The sequence below is a fragment of the Corvus hawaiiensis genome, chromosome 1 (assembly GCF_020740725.1).
Source record: "Corvus hawaiiensis isolate bCorHaw1 chromosome 1, bCorHaw1.pri.cur, whole genome shotgun sequence".
NCBI classification, from domain to species: domain Eukaryota; kingdom Metazoa; phylum Chordata; class Aves; order Passeriformes; family Corvidae; genus Corvus; species Corvus hawaiiensis.
Genome location: NC_063213.1, coordinates 48,120,218 through 48,133,419, shown reverse-complemented (window position 1 = coordinate 48,133,419; position 13,202 = coordinate 48,120,218). Strand labels below are relative to the sequence as shown.

The 13,202-nt window shown below is 41.6% G+C and overlaps 1 long non-coding RNA gene across 1 annotated transcript; it reads right to left on the bottom strand.

Annotated features, from left to right (window-relative positions):
* Positions 1-2,370: 2,370 nt before the first annotated feature.
* LOC125325931 lies at positions 2,371-13,202 on the bottom strand. The gene is made up of 6 exons (XR_007203619.1): positions 12,414-13,202; positions 12,052-12,146; positions 8,146-8,320; positions 7,944-8,041; positions 4,586-4,730; positions 2,371-2,877 (listed from the first exon to the last, which is right to left on the bottom strand). It is a non-coding gene; the product is annotated as an uncharacterized LOC125325931 (long non-coding RNA).

Genomic DNA, 13,202 nt, shown 5'->3' with positions numbered 1-13,202 from the left:
TTGTAGTCTTTCCAAAACCTTTGTGATAGCCTGTGTCTGACTCTTGTTATGTGTAATGTGTTGTCTTCACACATTTTTAAGTGCAGCGTGAAGGTTTGTAAGAATATATTATACAAAAGGCCACTTGAAGCTTCTTGGTGATTTCTCTTTATACCTCGTGTAATTGTACACCTCACAAAAAGTTGTCACTTCCAAATAGTCATCACTTTTCATAATTCACAGAGGCCTGAATATGCAATTATCTCAAAAGGGAAAAGGGTTATTTGCTTTTTTGCAGAACATTAACTCTCCTCTCCACTAATTGAAGGCATTCGTATACAGGCTCATTTTATAGTAAACCACTATAGCCTTAGCTCAAGACGAAGCAAGAAAGATAACGATTCAATTAACTGAAACTGCTGCTTTGAGAAATGTGGTTTCCAGTGTCAAACTTATTTTATTCATCCCTAATTATACATTGCTGAAAACTGTTAACCATTATTAGGGGCAAATAAATCTGAGGTTTGGGGGTATGATAGGTTTGGCCTCCTGTTAGCTTCACAGATTTACACCTCTACCTCCGTAATGATCTTCTCTTTAACTAATCCTAGATGGTGTATATTTTGTTTGTACCCAACTTCCCCTTTTATTTGTAATAGATGTGTGAAATGTTCAAAAAATTAGTGATTTAAGAGCAGTGAAGATATTACTACCTCAGAAACACATCATTGTTATGTACAGTTGTGTTTGTTGTGCTGAGCAGGCCCAACTGAGTTACAGAGGGCGTTACAGATAACGCAAAATAACTGTATTAGAGCAGCAGCTGTTGCTATAGGCAGATTGGCCAAAAGCCTGTCCCTATATTTCTTTACATGGAAACAAAGAGATAGATGTATGTACTGTCTGAATAGAGAACATGATGCTGTTGTGTGCCTGTGCAAAAAAAAAAAAAAAATACAATAGTATTTTATTGGAAAAGTGAACTTAGTTCTGGATTAAAAAAATTGGAATATGCCATGTATAAAATTTGTATTTGATCAAGATCAGTTCCTCTGGTAATGTTCCTTCAGAGGCAAGAGTTCTAATGACAGGGAAAAGATACTTCTACATCTGTGGAATTTAAAGCCTGCTGCTCTCAAGTGGCCAGGACCCTTAAATGTGTGTTGAAGTATCCTTCTCTTAATAAATCAAAAATGTTTATACTTACTTACTTACAAGTAGTAGAAGAACACCAGCAATTGCTTCCATGTTTAGAATTCTGTGAAGTCTGCTACCTGTGAGCAGACTGCACTTAAAGGTCCCTGGAATTACTAATTGCTAATCTCATTCTTGACATACTTCAGCCTCCAACAGCCTGCTGCAACTTCTGTTACACTTTCTGGGATTCTATCTATAGCAATTGCTTTCTCTCCCCAGTTGGCTCCAAGCCAGAAATATATCCATTTGCACAAATGCTTCTTAACCTTGTTCACACTGGGGGCTGGTGGGGAGGGCTGTTCATATTTTTCTTCTTTCTGCTTCTCTGGTTGGTGGATGCTTTTATACTAAATTCAGTACTTGCCATGTTTGCTGTGTAATGGCCCAATGGCTACAGTGCCTTTTCTAAACTACTGTTTGTTTCACTTTAAGTGCACTGAATAAAACTGTTTTTCCATGGTCATTTCATGGGCATCTTACTGTAACATAGGAGTCCTAGGCAAACACATTTAATCAATTTTCTGATAAGGTTGTATTCTTCCTTCTCAGTAGGTCATACTCAGTTGACAGAGGAAGCCTTCAGCACTTGCATAGTAACCAGCACTTCTGAAGGCTGAAGAAAACACTAAGGCATAAATATTTCTCACTAGCTACCTGGCAAGTTCTAGTGCCCCTGTCATGAAAGAATTGGTTTATAACTGACAAGGAAGATTGTGCTTACCACAGGAATGCTATTGGTACCCAAACTAGCTTGTTTTCATTCTGAAAATCCTGCAGCTCACACACATATGTGTACAGCATCCAGCTCTGGGGTCATCAGTGCAGGAAGGACATGAACCTGTTGGAGCAAGTCCAGGGGAGTCCACCAAGATAATTTAGAGGGATATAACACATCTCTTACAAGGAAAGATTGAGAGAATTGGGATTGTTCAGCCTGGAGAAGAGAAAGCTTCAGGGTGACCTAATGGTGGCCTTTCAGCACCTGAAGGGAGCCTACAGGAAAGATGGAGAGGGACTTAATACATGAGCATGTAGTGACAGAACAAGAGGGAATGGATTCAAACTGACAGCATATATCAGATATTAGGAAAAAATTCTTTGCTGTGAGGGTGGTGAGGCACTGGAGTAGTTTGCCCAGAGAAGTTGTGGATGCCCCATCCCTGGAAGTGTTCAAGGCCAGGTTGGATGGGGCTCTGAGTAACCTGGTTTAGTGAAAAGTGTCCCTGCACATGGCAGGGGGTTGGAACGAGATGGTCTTTTAAGGTTCCTTTCTACCCAGGCAATTCTATGATTCAATGTACATGTGTATAGACACTTACACATTATTTGTACATAAATGTACATAACACTGCAGGTTTATCAGAATCAGTTGAAAATGAGCCAGCTTGGATGTCAATACCAGCACCATTTCTGAGGAAGTACGTATAGACACATATAGTCAAACTTCAGCTGCCACATGGAAGTCCTCAGTGTTTCAGCTCCCTAGAATGACCTAGCAAATATTTGACATTAGAAAATTAGGAGCACTTTGATTGGAGTAATTAGGTTGATACATAGGAGTTCTATAGTAGAGGCAGGAACAGATAGTCCTGAATTTTCTGATTCCGATTTCCCCAACAAATTTTTTTTAAAAATGGTTTTTATGTAATTCTGTACAATGTACAGTTGTGGTGAGTGCTGTACCAGAGTCCAGTCCAAGCTCTGAAAAAGACAGAAAGTGTGTGGTTACAAAAACTGACACAGACCGTGGCTGTATGTTTGCATGCTAAATCAAGAACAAGGATTCTGCATTAAGATTGTACATAGGACAGTGTGTGGCATCTCTTACTGCATTCTTCTGTGGCATCTTAACGACATTTAACTTCCATTTTTTTATTGGATCGCAGCGTTAGGAAAAAACCTGCAAGTTCCAGCTTGTGCAAAATTTGGTTTATCTCCAACTCTAATAAATCCAGCATTGCAACTTCCAGTGCTCTCGGGTGACCAAATACCTGTCCCTAGAAAACATTCCTCTGCATTAGAACTCATAGAGTAAACTGCTAGATCAGTAAAGTTCTGTTCTCTCTAAGGTACGGTATCATACATCTGCAATTTTGTTCTCCCCTTAATGCAGCTGGAGTTCTCAGGCTGTCCCATTTACCTGCATCCGTGTCACAAGTCACTGACACCAGAAACACATTTTAGCCTCGGTGTCACAAATTAAATGAGTTACGAAAGAAGAACAAGGTTACTAACAGAACGGGCTTTAAGATTCTACTTTCAAATAATAGTGAGTAGCTAAAAAAATGCTGAAAGCCAGGAGCATGCAAGCTCCTACTGGTCAGTTTGCAGTTGATTAGCACTGGCTTTTAATAACCACCTGCAAAAGACTAATTAGTGACTTCACTGTGCTATCCCACATTTCAAAAGGTCTCATGCACGCCAAACACTGACTGCTAACTCAACTTCATACGCAGCACTGGTCAGGAGTAGCAAACCTCAGCTTCAAGGTTTTAAGTAGAGTCAGCATTTTGCCTCCTGTCAGCAATAACCCTTCTATTGCTGGGAACAAGCGAAAAGGTATTAAACCAGGAACAGCTTGGTTTTCTCCTACTAACAGTAAATTTAGAGCAGTAACTTCATGACATCAGTGGGAGCAGTGTGTTCAAATCTTCCAGCATGTCATGGGAAATACAGACTATCAGTTTTCCATTACTATTTTGGCAGGCATAATTTTGTTATTTTTAAAGCTGTTTATATTGGCCACCTCAGTGTTTTCATTATTTCACACATATTTCAGCATTTCAAGAAGTCTGTGCTTCAGCACATATAGTGTGTGTGTCCCCAAATTTTAGAGTTTCTTTCACCAAGTATGATATATTACATTTACAAGCTCCATTTACATTTCAGCAGAGCATTCATCTGTGTGCTGTCAAAGACTGGGGAGGGGCATTAAATTAGGTATTTTAGAGAGATTATGAATTCTAATAAAAGGGCATCAGGAATGTCTACAGCAGTTGTAGAGATTTGTAACAGCAAAGCGAAGGATGATGTGAATTAAGAATGAATGAAAATGTGTGAAAGCACCAGCAGGAACAGCAGAACAGAGGGTTAACAGGATGGACACTTGTTAACACAGAAAACCATTCCCAGCGGAAAAATTAAGGAATTGCTCTGCTTATGTCAAGGCCAAAGATCTGCACTTTGAAAACAGCCATGACACAGATGACCTGTCAGCAACAGACCCAGGATCCTGATCCCAGGAGGATGGTACCAAGGCTGCAGCGTCAGGCATGCCTTGCCTTTCCTGTTATCCTGCCTGGAAAACACATGTGTTGAAAACAGGGAAAAACAAGCAATGGGCAGCATTCTCCAATCGTATATGGAGAACAAAGTAAACAGGATTCTGTGGTAAAAGGTGACCACATACCAGCTGATGCCTCCTAAGGGAAATGACAGATTGGTCCAGAAACCATTTTGTTGTCCCTAGTCAAGGGCTTGTAGTGAGGGCGTGGCAGCAGCATCCCTGTTCCTTTCTGTCAAGCTCAAGGAATCCTGGTCAGGCCTCTGGAACTCTACAATTTGGTGATTAAGAATATACGAGTGTCAGAGAATTAACTACAGCAAAATGAGTGTGAGTGCATGAAATCAAGTTGCTTAAAGATTCTGTAAATAAATACCTTCTCCCCTTTCATAAGATCTCACACTGAGCTTTCTCACCCTGATTCCTCTGTTACATCAATTTCCCACTGTTACACAAATGAACAGTCATTCTTGTTGAGGACCATATCTTAACTCCCCCACAGACAGAGGGACAGAGATGCTCATGACTTGCTCTAACTCTTGCATTCCTTCCTAGATGTGGCGTAGTAACAAACTCTGTGGCAATTTATCTACGAGTATATAGATGATCATTTCCTCCTATAGCTTTTCCAAATGGCTGGTTTGCCCAACACAGAGGGAGTTTGTACAGCATTTCTTGACATGGAATTTAAACATCTTTGAGGAAACCCATGCACTAAAGCAATTATCGAATCATAGTTGATTAGTTATTGATAAGAAAGAAATTACTCCATGGAAAGCCACATGAAAAACAAAGGGTTGGAAAGAAAATTAAGGAGGAAGGCTGAAAAAGTCTGCTGTAAGTCCTGGAACAATAAAAATGAGGAAATTATGTGTCAGCCTGATACAAGGACAATATGGACTTAGCCAGAGTCACAGTATGAGTCAGAGTTGGTGGGACACTTGAATAATGCCTTCCAACACCCCGCACTATTCTGGATCTGTAGTGCCAGAGAAGGAGACTTCTAGAAGGGCTCAGTTACAATGAGGCTGGGCTGTAGCATGCAGAAAGGGAGATTTGGATGTGTTTTCTTTCACAAGCTTTGATAGGGTTCACATATCAACTTCTATTAATGATGAGATTAGGGCAGCAGACTGTATGGCCCTTTGCACTTCCCAGTAAAAACCTCATGGAGAAATAAATATCTTTGTCCTTCTCCCTCACCATAGTAACACTAAAATAAGCTGTAATATGTATGTCCATTTACCTTGTCAGACAGATGCCAGTGAGGCTCAAAGTCCTTGTGTTAAGTACTGCAAAAGCCTTTTCTAATCAGATGTTACCTGGGAGCTGGCTGTATTTAATCTTAGACATGTATCACATTTGTTCTGACACAATTATATATTTATTCTTTCAAATTCAGATCAGACTTTTGCAGAATGTCTACTGGTAGCTCCCCAACCAGTTGGCCTCTGCTGTAACCTTGAGCCAGTCTTTCTAAATGTCTTGAGAATGTTACACTTGCTAATTTAGCAGGGACTGGTGACATGCTCAGCACTGAATAACAGAGCTGCTCCCTCCCAGCAACTGAAGGGAAAGAGAGCAGGTGCTGTAAGGAATTGATGGTACTTAGAGATCAGTGCCTGGCAATGCTAACCAAAGGCCTGATTAGTGTGAAGTCTTTGAGACACTAAGTTTGTGTCCAAACATGCAAATGTTTTATCATTTTTGACATCACGAACTGGATTTTCTATCTAAAATGTCTTCAATCCAGCACAATCTCATAAGTGTCTTCTCTGGAGTGCCTCTAGATTTATAGAGCTCAAGAACAGAAATTCGCTCTGTATTTTTTTTCTCTTACAATCAATGCTAGAAGGCTTGCCAAGCTTCTGCCTTCATGTATATTTGGCACTCAAATCAAAAAATGAGCACTGGAGAGGGGGAAAGCCTGGTTTGCTAAGAATTTTATCTGCCAGGCAATAAGTTATGTATTTGGGGCGTAAAAAAAGTGATGTGCAAAAATAGGTTTAAACCCAATTTGCTCCCTCACACAGCTGGACCAGGGTAGGTGACCTGAGGGATACTCTCAGTCATGTTGACTACCAAGACCTGCTGGAGGAAGGAAATGACCTGACTGGAAGATGTCCAGCCTAGCCTGTGGTGACAACAAAAGCTGCTCCACTGGAGGTGCTCAGGACTTCCATGCTCATAGCCAACAACATCAACTTCTGACTTGCCAGGCAAGACAGGTCACAGGAACCCAGCACAAATGAATTATCCACTTTCTAGATCATCTTCAAGGATAAAGAGTCTTAATGCAGGCATTACTAAATTACAGAGCTTCAAAATTACACTGCTGAAGTTTCATTAAGCTGTTTCATAAGTGAAGATTAAGAAGTTTCATAAGTGAAAGCAGCCGGGCACTGGGTACTGACAGTAATTCAGCCACACCACAAGTGCTCAGTCTCAGTTCTGCTGCAGCTCCATAGTAGGCAGCAAGGCAATAACCAGGAGCTCGAAAAAAGAGGTGCATGAGCCACTGCCAAAATGTACTGAGCTCTCATTCAGCTGTGTAACAGCTGTTTTGAAGCCATCACATAAACATTTTCATTAAAAAATAAGGAAGCTCATTGGAAAACCCTAAAAAAAAGCCCCGTGAACCTGCCTGCATAGAAGTACGATGCAAAGAGGCTGGCCCAGGCATCACTTGCAAGTGAAGCTCAGACTATCAAATCTCCCAGATAAGGCACAAGCCAAGGAAAAGGTTTGGTGTGTTATTCTGGCTATGGAGGGAAAGGGTGCTCTATCATCTGCTGATATAGGTACATGTTAAATACTGCTTTTGTTGACTAATTGCAAGAGAGGAATCTGAAGGGAGCTGACTGAAAGAGACTGGCACCTCTAACAGCTGTCTTGTGAAGTTTGTGTGACGGTGATACAAAAACAGTCATGGGCAGATCTTTGACCATGAGGGCAGAATGCAGGTGCATGCACAGTCTTTGGAAGCTGTCAGGAGTGGACAGGAGATGGAATAGGATCATAGAATCATAGAACGGTTTGGGTTGGAAGGAACTTTATAGATTTCCTAGTTCCAACCCCTCTGCCATAGGCAGGGACACCTTCCACTAGACCAGGCTCCTCAAAGTCCCATCCAACCTGAGATAATTTCCTTCTATATATTTTATATACAACACATAGACAAACAATGAAAAAGGCACATACTAGGGTTTCTGACATGCTTTCCTTGTAGGAGTCCCATTTAGGAACAGATCATTTTAAAATTCTGGCATTTCTGTGTAAGAAAACATCATGCTTCCTCCCAGCCCTGTATAGATGGCAAGTGTTTCTCTGATTGCAAGGTCATGATTAGGTCTGGCAGGTGAAATACAAACCATTAGAAAAAACACAATGCTGTTCAGTAAGCAACACTATCTGCCCTGACCAACCCAGTGAGAAGAAACTGAAATTATGGAATAAATGCCTTGACACCTGAACTATGGAATACCTTTAATTAGTGGGATAGGTTCCCTTCCTCCAGAGGCAGGTTTGCACTACTGTCAGAAACTCTGGTTTGTTCTCACTCACCTCAGGGCAGCTGAGTTTCTGTTAAGACAGAGGAAAGGTGAAAAGTCTGATAAACACTGTTAGAAGACTCTCTTATCTGAAAAGATGCAGTGCATCATGCAAAGAGGACAAATTCCATTTACCTCAAGCTGTAACACTGTGATGTCTGTGTTGGCTGCCAGTGGTATCAGTGCTGTCGTGTCTTTTTTGACTCTTCTACAGAGATATTCCATTTCCCTCCTTCACAGGCATCATAAATGGTAGTTTATGGTTCCTTATGCAGAGGGACTCCTTATTTCGTACATTGCAGAACACCATCTGAGTAAAAGGGAAAAGGTGGAATGGTATTTTTGTTTCTGCCTGAAAAAGCAGATCCATACCATAACTACACAGACAAATGCAGGAAGTGGGATGTATAAACACTTACATTTTCAACTCAAATGCCAACATTTCTGGGCATGCTGCCCCAGACAGTCTGGTGTTTGAGTAAATCCCAGCTCTTGGAGAGATTTCTGCACTTTGAGAAGTAAAAGTGCCTCTCAGAAATGCCATTCACCTTGGCCGTTTGGAGCAGAGAGGCCCAGAATTTTCTGCTTTTCTGCTCGTGTGTTCCTAAGAGGCCCAAGGTGAGGGGGAGCAACCTAAAGTTCAGTCAAATTAGAGAGGGCTCTTACACCATAGAGGCACACATGACTGATACACCTTTTGAGCAGACATCATATGGCTGAAAGGTGACCTCCAGAGATGCTCCAAAACCAGAGCCACAGCACTAAAGATGTAGGACCAAACAGCAGGCCACTACAGAAGCTCAGAGCTTGTGTGTCGAAAGCTCTGGTTCCATGAGGTAGCTCAATGTTGGCCTGAAAAAAACAAATTTGGAAGACATTGACTTTCAAATAATAATCTGCATGCAAGTGATGTTCTTTTAGGAAACTGTGGACCTAAAAAAGGAAGTTTAAAGTGGGTGCAATAAAAAAACAGTCTAAGATGAAGGAGGACATTCTGCTCTCACTGGCATCAACACTGCCACTCTTACTGAATTCAGAAGTCAAGATGTTTGCTGATAGAATACAGAACATCCACCTTCATTCCAGGCAAGTGGAAATATTTTGAAAGGATGCTGGAGCCTCCCATGAAGTGCTGTGAATAGTGATAGAAGAAAGCAACACTGTATCTGATCTATTGAAATCAGAACAATGCTGTGCTCTCCTTTTGGAGCAAGCCTTTCTGGCTGCAGCTGTCATGAGGAGGATGTGACATCAAAGGCTCTAGTCTAAATGGGCAAAGCAATAATTACCCTTTAATCTTCCTTTAATTTTTTATCCCTGCTTCGGAGTCCTCAGTGTAAGTGCATGCAGATATTCAGGTAGATACCCAACTCCCTGTTTTCCAGACACAGGTGGATAGATAAATGTTTAAGTAGCATCCTTTCTCCTATAAATAAGGGTAGGTGGATACTTCCTCACCTTCAAACAATTAAATGTTGTAAATACTCAACTCCCCTTTTCACCATGTTTCTCACTTTTTTATTTAGTTATTACAGGAGAAAGATTAAACACACTGGCTACAGTCTGCACGGTCTAGTGAACTGGACTAATAATGGTTTTCCTGCCATCAGAAAACATGACATTTTTGCATCCCATGTCCAGCACTGAGCTACCTGAAGCAGAATGGAAGACATAATGGATCTGTGTTGGAAAGTGCCTCCCTTTCACTGTTAGCCTGACCAGCTTCAGTAAGCCACCTTCTCTCCCATGCTGTACTGCTCTTCTTACCTCATACACATTGTTGGATTCTGCTTGATCCTCACAGATTAAAAGTGCTTACTCAGGGGAAAGTTAGAGTAATATCTGGCAGTATATTCTAGTGCATATTCCTTACTATCTTTTTTTAATTGTGATAACTATGCCGTTATCTCCAGTTCCAGGAGCTGCAGGTTATGGTTTTGGACTCTGCTGTACCCAACACTCGGCCTCTGAGGTTTAAGGCTTTGTCTTCATTCCCACGCTCATTTGTGGTATCTGCACCTACACAGGCCAGCCCTGGAGCCTGAAAATCCATCAGGACAGGAGAGACAGAGGATCGATTTCTATGGGACGCTAATTTGAAAACCATGCTTGGTTTCTAAGCGGTATTTTAGAGCAGGCACAAGTAAACTATCAAATGGACAACAAACTTTTAAGAAAAGCAGTCCTTCAGACAACTCTGCATTTTTTAGTGGACAAAGCTGTTACAGATTAAAAGTAGTCAATTTCCAGATACCCAGGAACATTAAATCAGTTTGGGACAGCTGTGCTAGTTTCAAGAAGCCTACAGAAAAATTGCACTTGGCAATAGCTCTCTTCTCAGTAATTGTGCCTACTCCTAGATCTTTCTGCCACTTCATCTATTTTATTTTGGTTTTCAGTCCAAAGAAGGGTAATGAAGCTGGTAAGAGGTCTAAAACACAAATCTTAGAAGGGGCAGCTGAGCAACATTGGGGTGTTTAGCCTGGAGAAAATGAAGCTCAGAGGGAACTTCATTGCTCTCCAGAGCAAAGGTGGAGGCCAGTCTCTTCTCTCAGGTGACAAGTGACAAGACAAGAGGAAATGGCCTCAAGTTGTGTCAGGGGAGGTTTAGATCAGATATTAGAAAAAATTTCTTCCCTGAAAGGGTTGTCAAGCATTGGAACAGGCTGTCCAGGGAAGGGCTGGAGTCACTATCCCTGGAAGTACTTAAGACACGTAGATGTGGCACCTGGGAACGCGGTTCGGTGATGGGCTTGGCAGTGTTAGGTCAGTGGTTGGATTCGATGATCTGAAAGGTTCTTTCCAACCTCAATGATAAAAAAATGACTTTTTTACAACTATTTACCATTCAAAAATCAGACTAATACAATGTACTGAATGTATGTTAGATTCTGGTAGGATATATGGCCTAATTTTAATTCCTACACTTTGAATGAAGATTGATTTTATGCAACATTGAAAGCACTCACCTCTCTGTAAGGCATTTAGCACAGGGGTATAGCAGCTCTCAGCTCCTCCAGTGCAGTGATCAATAATGTGACACATTACTCTTGTGCCACAGCAAGTGACATATGGCCATGTAGCTGCACATTATAATTAACCACTGATTAACAACAGAAAGAGGATTGACTGTTACATCCAATTAACTTGCCTTCCTTTCAGCTGACAAGCAGCTGAGTGCTGAACATTTAATATACTTTTCACAAATTTCCTTCTCTGCAAGTATTATAATTGCTGTAATTAGCACAGATCAACTATGACAGCAAAACTCTCATTTCATCTATACAATGCAGTAGCTTATAAAAAGTTAGGGTTTATCTGTTTTATTATTTAGCTAACCAGTATTTCTCTTCTATCACATGTTCTCATAGAATTCCATGTAGTTTTTCAGATAATTCAGTCAACTTTTAGATAACTTTCTCTGCAGAAAATTTTCCCAAGAAATATGGTTGGGATGAGTTCAGTTGATGACAGTCATGTGCACACCTACGAAGATGTGTACCTGTGTGAAAAATGATCCAGGTGTCTCACATTTGCTGTTGAACAAGTCAGTATTTTCTCTCATGCTGTTTCCTTTTCTTTGCACTGCATATATATGCCAAGGCACCCTGAACCTCCTTTTTTACTTTCTTCTGTTTTCCATATGGTGGTCTGCTCACATTCCCTAATAGGGTGGTTTTTTTGACTTGCATTTTGATTTGGCTGCCAGAATAGTGTAGAGGTTAGAGGAGGTGACTGGCAAGGCTGGAGAGGAGTTTATGCTAGCTATTAATTTGCCTACTGAGCAGATACTGAAACTAAAGCAAAAGTGGTCAAGTCAGATCAGGCTTCTGACAAAAGGACCCACAAAGTGCCTTCAGGACTGTAACCCTGCTGAGCTTCATGTCATCCATTCAGGCAATGAAAGCCACACAGAAAAAGGTTAATGCAAGTACTTTGTGTAGCACAGTCCCACAAACCACATAGAGATTTCTATTACATTTGCTTAAACCTCAAGGAAATGTTATGTGCTGTGATAACTGAGAGCAGACCAGCACTGACCTTGTGAGTCACCAGATTGTTCTTCCTGGCATAAGGAGTCCCCTCTGTTCAGAGCGTGGTGCCACGTAAGGGAAGCTGTGGGGTCACCGTGGTGCCTGCGGAGGGAATGATGCACAGCTCAGGCTGGGCACTGCCCGGGCTGCCCAACCTCCCACTGGCATTTCCGAGAGGCAGCGGTGAGTGACACTGACCGCAGGAACACCTTTGGCCTTTGGATGTGCATCACTCCATCCTTGTACTGACAGGCCACGGGGTGGCAATGTCAATCTTCTGGAAAATACTTTCTTACATTTGCTTCCTGCTCCTCCCACTTCGTGTTTTTTCCCTTGTTCTCTTATTATAGTGAAGGAGTCTGTACTTACGTTTTAATTTCCTTTACAGAAGTTGAATTCCGCTTTTTCTTCTAGCAGTAGTTCACCACAAAGACTTTCTGACCCCACTAGACTGGACCTTCTCTTCTGCTCCCTCTTCATTCAGTTCCTTACGGGTGCTCAAGTATATTCCTTAAATTAATTTTATGTTCAGTGCCAACTTTCCATACAAGATTCCTCTCCTTCTTAAGGTGGCAAATGCTACAGACTGTGTCCTTTTTCTTTGAGCATTTCATTTTTTGCTTTCCAAAAGGTACCAGTTACGCATTTCTTGACAGCAAAGCACAAGAAGAAAATCATCAGCACTTACACCTATGTAGAAGAGTGCAGCCACCAGTGCTGCCCACAAATGTTCTCCTAGTCCTGTGGTAGGTTGTTTTCAGGACTAAATTCCCTGTATTTGTTACTGTGGTAGTTCCAGCACTTCGCTTCCTCTCCAAGAAGGAAGCAGAGGCAGGGAAGGGGCAGAATGCCTAGCACAAGCTCTGCCTGATGGGAAGATACCTGCCCTTGCAGTGAGGTGGGAGCCACAGGAGAAGAGATTTCTTCCAAAAGCTCTCCCAGCTTTGTGTGTGTCTCATTTTGTGCAGTTTCTTCATTCATTCAGAAGTGCCCCCAGAGACAGGCAGAGAGGAAGCGACATTTTGAACTGCTCTTAAAGCTTCTGGTTTCGCCTCCCATTCACCTCTTTTCCCACAGCTCAGTACAAAGTGTGCTTTGTATGACACATTCCTCCTTTCAAGCATGAAACAGAACTATCCCTCAGCACTTGTGCTGTAC